This window comes from Hyaena hyaena, unplaced genomic scaffold (assembly GCF_003009895.1).
Source record: "Hyaena hyaena isolate Hyena2069 unplaced genomic scaffold, ASM300989v1 scaffold_314, whole genome shotgun sequence".
Taxonomy (NCBI): domain Eukaryota; kingdom Metazoa; phylum Chordata; class Mammalia; order Carnivora; family Hyaenidae; genus Hyaena; species Hyaena hyaena.
Genome location: NW_024080947.1, coordinates 980,422 through 993,281, shown reverse-complemented (window position 1 = coordinate 993,281; position 12,860 = coordinate 980,422). Strand labels below are relative to the sequence as shown.

At 34.5% G+C, this 12,860-nt stretch overlaps 1 protein-coding gene across 5 annotated transcripts in view; it reads left to right on the top strand.

Annotated features, from left to right (window-relative positions):
- ZEB1 (zinc finger E-box binding homeobox 1) overlaps positions 1–12,860 on the top strand; it is a 197,909-nt gene that overhangs the window by 149,851 nt on the left and 35,198 nt on the right. The window lies entirely within an intron of this gene.

Sequence of the window (12,860 nt, the reverse complement as noted above, 5' to 3'; positions counted from 1 at the left end):
CCATGATTTATTCTGAAACTACTTTCATATATACTTTAATTGAACAAATAAGTAAATATATTGAGGATAATGAGATACAAATTTCAGACTATCAGAGAAAGAAGTTACAAGTAAGGAAAAGTGAGAAGGCTAGAATAAATCCTGTGGTTTTCCATTGGGATCAGAGGTGTCAATATGAACTTATGGTTCTGAAGGCAGTAAAAATCTTGGTTTGTGAGCATAATTTGTTCCGGAAACATACTTGTAATCCAAAGCACTTGTATGTCAAAGTGAATTTCCCCATAAGAAATAATGGAAACTCAGATAATTCGTTCTACAAGCCAGAGATATTCATATAAAAATAATTACATTACTGTAATATAATACAAAATAATAAAGAAAATATAAAGAAAAATAAACCAGTTAACCTGCACTTACCTTTGAAAACCTTCATGGCTAGAGTGAGGGAGACGAGAGAGGAGTGTTACTGTGTAGGATGACTTTCACTGTCACTAACGGAATCACTGCACTCCTTTGGCTCAGTGGAATCTTTTTCTTCATGGGAGCCATTGTATATGCTTGCACAGATGTTGACTACAGTACAGTATTAATAAACTCTTGTCCTATACTGTATTTAATGTAACTGGCAATAAGGCAACAGAGGGAAAGGGTCTATATCTAGACAGCCTGACCTAGAATGAAACAAAACATTCCTGAGCTTATGGAAAAGCAAAGGACTGTCTGTAGATGCTTTGAAGTGACAAAAAATACACGAGTGCTGGTTGTGGGCACCTTCCAATGTTCTGAAAAATCACTGATTTCTGCCAAACACCATGGCCTGAGACTGAGCATCTGAGCATGGGAGATGATCACCCACAATCCCACAGAGAGAGAGACAGAGAGAGAGAGGGAGAACCATTGACCCAGTTGTAATCATGTGACATTCATTGTCACATACTACTTGTATTGTAAGACATCACTTGTTTATCAAGTTAAAAGTTTTTAGAAATGTTTGCTCGTCTTGCAGAACACTTGCAAGAGCAAGTTACTCATGATCCAAGGTTTTACTGTGTATATAAAAATAGGTAGGTACAAAAATATAGATGGGGTATATAAGAGTATCATATACATATAAAGAAAGTATATTCATACATGTATTTCCTAGTTCTGACTGCCGAAAGTGCAGGAAACAATGATACCCAGTAGCAATGGGCATATCTAGGGCCCAGATCTAGGATTCAAATAACATTCTCCAATAAAAGGTACCAAGGCTGGGGCACCTGGGTGGCTCAGTCAGTTAACCATCCAACTTGGGTACAGGTCATGATCTCTTGGTTCGTGGATTCAAGCTGTATGTCAGGCTCTGTGCTGACAGCTCAGAGCCTGGAGCCTGCTTTGGATTCTGCTCCTCTTCCACTCATGCTCGCTCTCTCTCTCTCTCTCTCTCTCAAAAAATAAATAAATTTTTTAAATTTTTAAAAAGGTACCAAAGCTCTTTGCATAAATGGCTGATTCTAGAACTGAGGTATGGAAAATATAAGCTAAGCCTAGAACAACAAACAAGAAAGTATTTTTCAAAAAGAATTTTGTCAAAAGGGCACAAGAGCCAACTTGAAGGAACTTCCATTGGCCAAATCTGGAACAATTTGAGCAGCAAAATAAGTAAATAATAGTATTGGATTATAAATAATCTGTAGAATAATATAAATATCCTTGCACCCATACTGATATAAATACTTAAATACATACATGGGGAGAATGGAAAGTTCTTCTTTACAGTAGAGTTTAAGTTATAAATTAAGAAGTAATTAGAAAAATGGAAAACTGCTGTTAGGCAAACACCATAGTAATAATTGTTGCAGGCAAGAACCATCAGTGAATACTAAAATTAGTGGATGAAAGTATATGGAACAAAAGAAATATCAAAAAAGTAATATTTGCATAATATCAAATACAATTATTAATCTTAAAGACATAATAACTAGTATAAAGAAACCTGACAGATACCTTCTTAACCAGGTGATCAAGATTAATGTCCCAATAATAAGAAATAGTGACATTATATACCCCTGTAAGAAAGGCCTATCACTTAAGTGGTTTTCCTGCTCAAAAGTATCTCCTCATCAAATCATTAGAAAGCATCAGGGAAATCAAATTGAAGGGCACTCTACAAAATAAGTGATAAGTACTCTTCAATAATGTTAAGGTAATAAAAAAGCAAAGACTAAAACAACTTACCAGAGACTTGATTGGATTGTAAATTTTGGAAGAGACTATGGAGACCTGACAATAAATGCACTGTGGGCCCAGAGTTTGTTTCTTAAACAGAAAAGAAAAGGTCATTAGTGGGAAAACTGGCAGAAGTCAAATAAGGTCTGTATGTTAGTTAATGGTTTTGTATTAACATTAATATATAATGTCTTCCATAATAGTACTGTGATTATGTAAGATGTTCTTCCTAAGGGAAGCTGGTTGAAGGGTATACTGGAAGTCTGTGCTAGATTTACAACTATTCTGTAAGTCTAAAGCTACTTTATATCTCAAAAAAAGAAAGTTGGAGTTTTCAAAAATATTTTTCTTTATAAATAGTAATAAAACAAGATGAAGAATATTAAAATATGATAATACAGTTTATGAAGTGCATCTGCTGTCAGATCTTTGGCTCATTCCCTGGCCTTTGTCCCATTCCTCAGGCTGTCAGTTAGAATGGCAGAAGCTATTCTCTAAAAGACCCAGGGAAGGTCTTCATACCCTTCTTGGTCTTCTCCACATGCAGGGTGCCAGCTTACTTTCCCACCACTTCAAAGCTGATCTCCATACCCTGAACTTTGGGGACAAAGATAAATCAGGCTAAATTTGCCTTTCCTTAGGAGTTTTCTTTTCAGATCTAGTTTAGGTTTTCAGAGACATGCCTCTCTTTGGAAAAACTGTGGGACTGGCAAGGCTGACACAGAAAATGAGCATTCAGTTGCAATTCCAACTTGTACATATTAGCTAAGTAAAATAACACTGAGTGCATGTACCTAATGCCAACTGCTTACCCATACATCATTTCTTTTCATTCTTACAACTCTGTGAGATTAGCTCCATTTTGTAAATAAGGAAACTGAGACTCAATAAGATTAAATATCTGCCAAGATGACATATTAAATATGGAAAGCCAAGGTTCAAAGCTAGGCCTCTTTGACTCCAAAGCATGCTCTTGTTTTATTTACAGATTCAACAGAAATACACACACACTTGCCCCCCCCCCATACACACACACACATTGAATCTAACATCCCTAAAATAAAATACATATAAAGAGCAACAGGGAGGGAATTTTTTCATTTTGCCCATCCATATAGATCTCTCCTTTTGTGGCTCTTCTGTTAGCACTGAACTCCTTTATCTCTTGCTCCCTTTTCTAATTGACTTATGACCTCAAAATTTAATTTTTATTTTAAAATAAAATATATTTTATTTTTTGTAGTTTTATATTTTTTAAATTAAATTTCTGTTTTTATATTTCCATTCATATTTAATTTTTATACTTTAAAGTTGAAAACCTCAAATTCCATATTTTCATGGGCAAGTTACATATCTCTCTAGATTGTAAACATCTTACCATGAGAGCAATTACCAGGTCGTATATTCCTTTTGAATTTCCCATAACCACCAGCAAGGTTAGGATCCAGTAATTACTACCATGATTAGTGTTTTTCAGATTCATAGCATCTAATAAAACTAAAACAGCAAAAAAGGAAATAGTATTGAACTCTGCATAGCAATCTTCTTAGATAGCCAACAAATATTTGTTATCTTCATTCTTCTCCTTGGCCTAAAATTATTTAACCACTTGATTATTGCTATCATAACAAATTAGCACAACACTTAAAGGCTTCAATGACACAAATTTTTCTCACAGCCCTGTAGGTCATAAGCCCATCACACATCTCACTAGGCTAAAATCTAAGTGTTGACAAGGCTACATTTCTTTCTAGAGGTTCTAAGAGAGGATTCATTTCCTTGTTTATTTGGGCATTAGAAAAATCCAATTTCTTTTGGTTATGGGATCAAGGACTCCACAAAGCAGTTTCATCACCATAGAACTTCTCCATGCTACTCCTTTTAGTCATACCTCCCTCTCACCAGAAACCCAGGTAACATGATCTCTGTTCTCTGTCACTATACTTTTGTCTTTTTGAGAATGTCATGCAGATGAAATCATATAGTATGAAATATTTTGTATAGTATGAAATACTTTGTATGTGGCTTCTTTCACACAGCATACCTTTGAGATGCATTGAGGTTGTTGCTTGGATCAGTAGTTTGTCTCTTCATTGATGAGTAGTATTCCAGTGTATAGATGTGCCAATTTATTTATCCATTCGCCCACTGAAGGACATTTGGATTATTTATAGTTTACAGAGATTACGAATAGAGCTACTATATACATTAGTGTATATGTGGTTAGTTATGAACATGATTTTTCGTTCTCTTGGGTAAGTAACCTAGAAGCGTATTGTTGAGTCATACATTAAATGTATGCTTAACTTTTTTTTCCAAATGCCAAACTGTTTTTCCAGAGTGGCTGTTCTGTCCCATCAGCACTGTTTGAGATATTGAGTTTCTTCATAGCCTCACCACTATTTGATTTTATCAGTTACTTCTCACTTCAGCTATTCTAATACGTGTATTTTTATACGAGATGGTGTTTTCATTTCATTTCTCTAATGGCTAGTGAAGTTGAACATCTTTTCATGGGCGTATTTGCCATCTGTATATCCTCTTCAGTGAAGTGTCTGTTCATGTCTTGTATATTTTCTAATCAGGTTGTTGTATTAAGTTTTGAGGGTTCATTTTAATTGTAGTAAATATTTTCTCCTAGTCTGTAGTTTGTCTTTTTATTCTCTTCTCCTAAGCTTTCACAGAGCAAAAGTTTTAGACTTTGATGAGGTCAGTTTTATCAAATTTACCTTTTAAATGAATCATACTCTTGGTGTCATGTCCAAGAACTCTTTGTTTAACCCCAGACCACCAGAATCTTCTCCTTTGAGTCTTTTACTTTTTTATTAGACCTATCATCCATTTTGACTTAAAATCTTTGTAAGATATGAGGTTGAGGTAAGGTTCATTTTTTTGGATATGGATGTCTTGTTCCAACACTACTAAAAAGACTATCTTTTCTCTGTGGTACTGCCTTTGCACCTTTGTCAGAAATTAATTGGCAGCATTTGTGGGAGTCTGTTTCTGGACTCTATTCTGTTGTGTTAATCTGTGTGTCTAATCCTTTGCCAATATCCCAGCATCTTGATTACTGTAATTTTGTAATAAGTCTTAGAAATTAGATCATGTAGTTCCTCCAACTTTATTTTTTTAATTGTTTTGACTATTAAAGTTCCTTTGCCTTTTCATGTGAATTTTAGAATAATATTATCTGTATTTTATACCTCCTGCTGGGATTTTGGTTTAAAATGTGTTAAATCTGTAGATGAATTTGGGGTGAACTAACATCTTTATTGTGTTAAGGAGTGTTCCAATGAATGAATGTGGTATATCTCTCCATTGTTTTTTAGATCTTTTCTGTGGGTTGGGGGTAGGGGCTTGTGAGAAAATCTATTTTTTTCCCAGCTCCACTGAGATATATTGGACATTTAATATTGTATAAGTTTAAGATGTACAATATGTTGATTTGATATACATTTATATTATGAAATTATTACCACAGTAAAGTTAATTAACACATTATTTCATACAGTCACCAGTTTTTGGTATGTGGTGAGAACATTTAAGATGAACTTTCTTAGAAATTTGAGCATACAATGCAGTATTGTTAAATACATTCACCGTGTCATACATTAGGTTCCTGGAACTTACTCATCTCATCATTGGAATTTGTATCCTTTGACCACCATCTCTGATTTCTCCTACCTCCCCACCCCCTAGAAACCACCAATCTACTCTTCGTTTCTATGAGTTCAGTTTTTCCATTAATCTATACATATGTTTTTATGCAAGTGCCATACTGTTTTGATTACTGTAGCTTTGCAGTGTAGTATGAAATCAGGAAATGTGATGCCTCCAGCTTTGTTCTTTTTTCTCAAGATTGCTTTGGCTATATAGGGCCTTTTAAGATTGTTTTTTCCTATTCCTGTAAAAAAAAAAAAAATGTCATTGGAATGATCATAGGGATTTCATTGACTCTGTAGATGCCCCTGGGTGGTATGGACATTTTAACAATATTAATTGTTCCAGTTCATAAACACAGAATATCTTTCCATTTATTTGCATCTCATTCAGTTTCTTTCATCAGTGTCTTATAGTTTTCAGTGTATAGATCTTTCACCTCTTTGGTTAAATTTACTCCTACACATATTATTCTTTTTGATGCTCTTGTAAATGAGATTGTTTTATTTCTCTTTCGGATAGTTCATTGTTAGTATATAGAATTGCAACTGATTTTTGTATGTTAATTATTTTATGCTGCATGGGTGTTTGATTTCTCACATCAGTGTCTTACAGTTTCAAACACATAGATTATATTCATGTTTTGTGAGATTTGTACCTATGTATTTCTTCTTTAAAGGGAGAAACTATTGTGAATATTTTTGTTTTAATTAAGTTTCTATATATTCACTTATATAGCAAGTAATATGACTGATTTTTGTGTGTTAATCTTGTATCCTATGAATTTGCTAATTCTAGGATTATTTGTAGATTCCTTCGGATTTCTATGTAGACAATCTTTCAAATATAGAGACAGTTTTATTTCTTCATTTCTAATCTGTGTACCTTTTATTCCTGTTTATTGACATATTACAAGGTGTCAGGGGTGGTAAAAGTAGACATCTTCCTTTTTCCCAGTGTTAGAGGGTAAATAGTCTTTTACCGTTAGGTATAATGTTAGAATTTGGTTTGTTGTAGATGCCTTTTATCAAATTGGGTAGGTTTCTATTCCTAATTGGCTGAGAGTTTTCATCATGAATAGATTTTGAATTTTTTTCAAATGGTTTTTCTGTCAGTTGATGTGATCATGTGGTTTTGCTTCTTTAGTCTGTTAATAACAGTGAATGCATTAATGAATTTTCAAATATTTGACCAGCCTTGGATTCCTTAGAAAGCCCCACTTAATCATTTTCTTTTTTCCATATTGCTCAATTTGACTTGGTAATATTTAATTGAAAACTTTTAAGGCAGTGTGCAAAAGGGATATTGGTCTATAATTTTCTCAATTTTTATATGATTTTTATATGGTTTTGGTATCAGGAAAATGCTAGCCTCATAAACTGAATTTAAAAGTGTTCCTTTCTTTTTATTTTCTTGAAAAGATTAGTTAAAATTAGTGGTAGTTTTTCTATAAATGTCTAGTAGAATTTGCAGCGGAAACCACCAGGTCCCAGAGCTTTGTTTTGTTTTGGGGGAAGGTTTTAAACTACAAATTCAATTTTTGAAGCAGTTATAGGAATATGCAGGTTAACATTTTGTCTTGGATGAGTTGTAATAGTTTATAGTTTTTGAGGAATTAGTATTTCAAAGTTTTCAAGCTTATTTGAGTAGAGATGTGCACTTTACATATTAATGTATTAATAAGGAAAATAGCTAACAATTACATAGATGTGCCAGGTACAATACTAAGCACATACTATATTTAACTTAATCCTTACAGCTGCCCTAAGAGGTACTATTATCCTCCAAATTTATATTATATTATGTAAAATGATTATGGGGGCACCTGGGTGGCTAAGTTAGTTGCGTATCTAACTTTTAATTTAGGCTTAAGGTCATGATCCTAGGGTTGTGGGATCAAGCCCCACATTGAGCTCTGCACTGAGCGTGGAGCCTGGTTAAGACTCTCTCTCTCCCTTTGCCCTCTCCTCTTCTCACATTCTCAAATATGAATGAATGAATGAATGAATGAATGAATGAAGTGATTATGTACTACCTAACAAATATCTTAATGGACATATAAAATTTTTCATTCTAAATGTAAGTAGTTGCACACAATCTAATTTCTGGCATATTAAAAATACTGACTTTTTTACATTCTTGTATGTGAGATCCATAGCCATTTAATCTCACTTTTTTTCCCTTAAATAGTTTATTGTCAAGTTGGTTTCCATATAACACCCAGTGCTCATCCCAACAAGTGCCCTCCTCCATGCCCATCACCCCCCTCCCCCCCCCCCCCCCCCTTCAGCCCTCAGTTTGTTCTCAGCATTCAAGAGTCTCTCATGGTTTGCCTCCCTCCCTCTCCCCAACTATTTTTCCCCTTCTCCTCCCCCATGGTCCTCCGTTAAGTTCCTCCCAATCCACCTGTATGTGAAAACATGGTATCTGTCCTTCTCTGCCTGATTTATTTCACTCAGCATAAAACCCTCAAGTTCCATCCATATTGCTACAAATGGCAAGATTTCATTCTTTCTCATTGCCATGTATTATTCCATTGTTTAGATAAATCACATTTTCTTGATCCATTCGTCTGTTGATGGACATTTAGGCTCTTTCCATGTTTTGGCTATTGTTTAGAGTGCTGCTATGAACATTGGGGTACATGTGCTCCTATGCATCAGCACTCTTATATCCCTTGGGTAAATTCCTAGCAGTGCTATTGCTGGGTCACAGGGGAGTTCTATTGCTAATTTTTTGAGGAACCTCCACACTGTTTTAATATATCACTTTTAAAAAATAAAAAGAATAAGCTCTTCTTTAAGAGTCAAAAATGTTGTAATGTTTACTCCTTGAACTCTGAGTATTCCCTTACTATCCTTTGAATATATTCTAGCTCTGTAATGATACTCCCTTTTCATTCCTGATATTAGTAGGTTGTGGCTTCCCTCTATTTATTCGTCAGTCATACTAATGTTTTATCAATTTTACTGATCTTTTCTAAGAACTAGTTTTCTTTTTTATTGTTTTTCTCTGTATTTTTTCATCTTTAATTTTATTGGTTTATGCTCTTTATTCCTTCCTTCTGCTTGCTCTGAACTTACTTTGCTTCTTTTTTAGTTTTTTAACACAGAAGTTTAAAATTTTGATTTGAGAACTTTTTATAACATAAGCATTTGATACTATAAATTGCCCCTTAAGCACTGCTTTACATACATCCCACAAATTTTGCTGTGTTCTTTTTAATTTTCTGTTTGAGCTGTGGATTCTTTAGAAATATATTAATCAGTGCTCACAGTGTTTGAATATTTTCTTATCCTTTTGCCATTAACATCTAGTTTGAATTTATTTTGGTCAGAGAACATACTTTGTATGATTTCATTTCTTTTAAGTTTTGTTATATGATCTTGGATATAGTCAGTCCTCATGAGTGTTCTAGGTGCATTTTAAAAGAATGTATAGTGACGCCCGGGATGGTTAAGCATCCAACTCTTGACTTCAGTTCAGGTCATGATCTCATGTTTGTGAGTTCAAGCCCCACATTGGGCTCTGCGCTGATAGTGCAGAGCCTGCTTGAGATTCTCTCTCTCCTCTCTCTTCTCTCACCCCCCTTCACTCTCTATAAATAAACAAACAAACAAATAAATAAGTAAACTTTTAAAAATTAAAATTAAAAAATGAGTAAAAAGAATGCATAGATTGCTGTTGTTGGGTGGAGTGTTACACAAATTTCAGTTTGTCTATATTCTTGTGACTTTCTGTCTACTTCTCCTGTTAATGTGAGAGAGGTATTAAAGTCTCCCACTGTATTGGATTTTTCTTCTCTACTTTCTGTTCTGCTGGTTACGTATTTTGAAGCTCTGTTGTTATATGCACACTCTATTATAGATTGTTATGTCTTCTTGGTGAATTGACTTTCTCTATATATCTGGTAATTTTCTTAGTTCTAGAGTTTACTTTGATAAAAAATAGTTACTCTAGCTTTCTTTTGATTAGTCTTTACATAGTTTATCTTTTCCAACTTCTTACTTTTAACCTATCTAATACATTATGTTTAAAATATTTTTTTGGTAGATTACTATAAATGGGGCTTGGTATTTTAAAATCTATTCTAACAATCTCTCTCCCCTAAATGGTTCATTTAGACCATTTACATGTAATGTAAGTTTTGATGGTTATATTTAGGTTTACATTGTATTATTTGCTTTGTATTTGTTCCCTCTGTTCTTAATTTCTTCTGTTTCTCCTTTCCTGCCCTCTTTTGGGTCATTTGAATATGTTTTAGTATTCTATTTTCATTTGTTTATTTCATTTTTACTATATCTTTTTGTATAGAACTTTTAGTAGTTGCTCTATAGATGAGAATGTGCATACTTAACTCTTCACAGTCTACTTAGAATAAGTATTTCACCACTGCAAGTAAAATGTAGAAACTTTATGTCCATATGGGTCCCATTTCCCTCCCTCCTTTATATTGTATTTGTCATATACACTACATCATTTCTTTTGTTCTCTTTCATTACTGACCATTTCAAATTTTTCTCTAATATCATTTCCCCTTCTTTCTGAAGATCTTCCTTAGCAGTTCTTTTATATCAGTTTTGCCAGCTGTGGACTCTATTCACTTTCCTTCATCTGAGAATACCTTTATCTTACCTTTGTTTCAAAAGTATATGTTCCCTGGACGCCTGGGTGGGTCAGTTGGTTAAGCGTCTGACTTCGGCTCAGGTCATGATCTCACGGTTCATGGGTTCGAGCCCCTCATCGGGCACTGTGCTGACAGCTAGCTCAGAGCCTGGAGCCTGCTTCAGATTCTGCGTCTCCCTCTCTCTCTGACTCCCTGCTCACGCTGTCTCTCTCTCTCTCTCTCTCTCTCTCAGAAATAAATAAAACATTTTTTAAAAAAGTATATGTTCCCTGGATATAGAATTTTGGGTTGACAAGTTTTTATCAACCCAACATTTATCAAATGTTCTATATCCTTATGAAGCCCTTTATTTCTAATGATAAATCTTCCTTCTTTTAAAGTATTATTACCATATAGTTGTGTATCATTTTCTCTCTTTTCAGAATTTTTTTATCTTTAGTTTTCAGAGTTTGATTAATGGTCTAGGCCTGGATTTGGGGGGCTTTATCCTATTTGAAATTCAGTTAACTTCTTTAATTTATTGGGGAGTGTGTTTTATTAAATTTGGGAAATTTTTAGATGCTACTTTGTCAAATATTTTTCCATACCATACTTTTTCTTTCTCCTTCTGGAACTCCAGTGACTGAATGTTAGCTATTTTATTATTGTCCCACACATCTCTGGGACTCTGTTTTTTTGTTTTTTTTTTTTAATGTTTTCACTTTGTTGTCTAAATTGGATAATTTCCATTTACCTACCATCAAGTTCACTGATCTTTCCTCTTTCATCCCCATATTGCTATTGAGGCCATCTAGTGATTTTTGTAAAGAAATTTGTTACTGTATTTTTAGTTCTAAAATTTCCTCTGGGTTCTTATTTATATCTTCTGTTTGCTGATAAGAATTTGCCTAGACTTTTTATGTTTCCATTCTTTTCAAGTGTTCATCCTTAGCTTTTGGAGTACTTTCATATAGCTGCTTACAGTCTTTGATATTTTCAACATCTGTATCTTTTCAGTATTGCCATCTTTTGGTTGTGTTTTCCTATAGAAGTTGAGATTTTCCTGGTTCTTCATATGCCACGTAATTTTGGATTGTATCCTGGAGACTTTGAATATTGTCTTATGAGACTCTTGGTCTTCTTTAAATCCTGTGGAGAACTTTTATATTTTGGGCTTAGCAGGCAACTTACCCAGTTGTAGCAGGCTGTAAGTTCCAAACAATTTTCTATGGGTTATGGTTCCAGTATCAGTTCAGTTTTCAAAACCTTTGCAATGCTTTTTGGATCTGTGTGACATACTGTGACCATTCTGGGACATGATTAATGGTCTTATCCTTACTTCAGTTCTCAAAGCCTATGGTCAGATCCACACATGGGAAATTCACAAGCAGCTTTATATGGTTGGTTTTCTGTATTCCTCCACCTCTATAATCTCCTGGGTACTTTCAGTTCCCTGAGACTTCCCTTTCCAGTTCTCTATCCAAATTTCTGGGACTTTCTTGGACATATTTTGCCACATACTTCCCACAACTATGCCTGCAGGAAGAAGGGCTGCGAGAAGATGGAGAGAGAGAACTTGATGAAGTTTGTGCCATCCTCTTGGGGCCACAGCTCCTCTGGACAAAAAGCTTCCCCTTCCTTGGAGTTTTATTTACCTTTACATTCTTACTGTCATCATGATCTCAACTGCTACCTTGGGATGATCTAGGGGCTGGGACACAAGAGAGTCCAGGGGGAAAATGATTTTCCCCTTTTTTGAGTCCTTTCCTACTCCTTGAGCCTAACCTAGAAGGCTTTTCTTAGAGATTTTTCTGCAATGCCCTAGTGTCTACTTATAGGCTTAGGATGCCTTGAATCCAAGCCAGGGGTTGGAAAGTGATTAAGTGGTACTTTGAATTCTTGTAAAGTCTTCTTACCCAGTCTTCTTAGTATGATTTACCTCTTAGAGTCTTCAAATAACCTCTCCGTGCATTCTCCCCAGGACTTTTTAGCTACATTCAATGGGACACACAGGGTGGTTTGTGTTTATTTCATCTTAACTAAATTTGACCTCAGTTATATATATTTCTTTACCTTTGTTTAAGTTAACAGATATTCATGGAGGCTGTGAATTACATTTACTGTAACTTTGGTGGACAATTATACCAAAAATATATGCATATATTTAGAAAGTAGAGGATACAAGGAAGAAACGTGAAGCTGTCTGGAAATACTCTGAAAAAGGACATAATAAAAAATCATTTCTAATTAAAGCTTAAATACTTTATGTTTAACTTCAGGAATCTATTGCTGTTTACTTCAGAGCAGTGGCAGAGAAGACTTACAGAATGAGGGAAATGTGAACTGATCTTTAAAGAATCAGATTAGTAAAAGTTTTTCATATGGA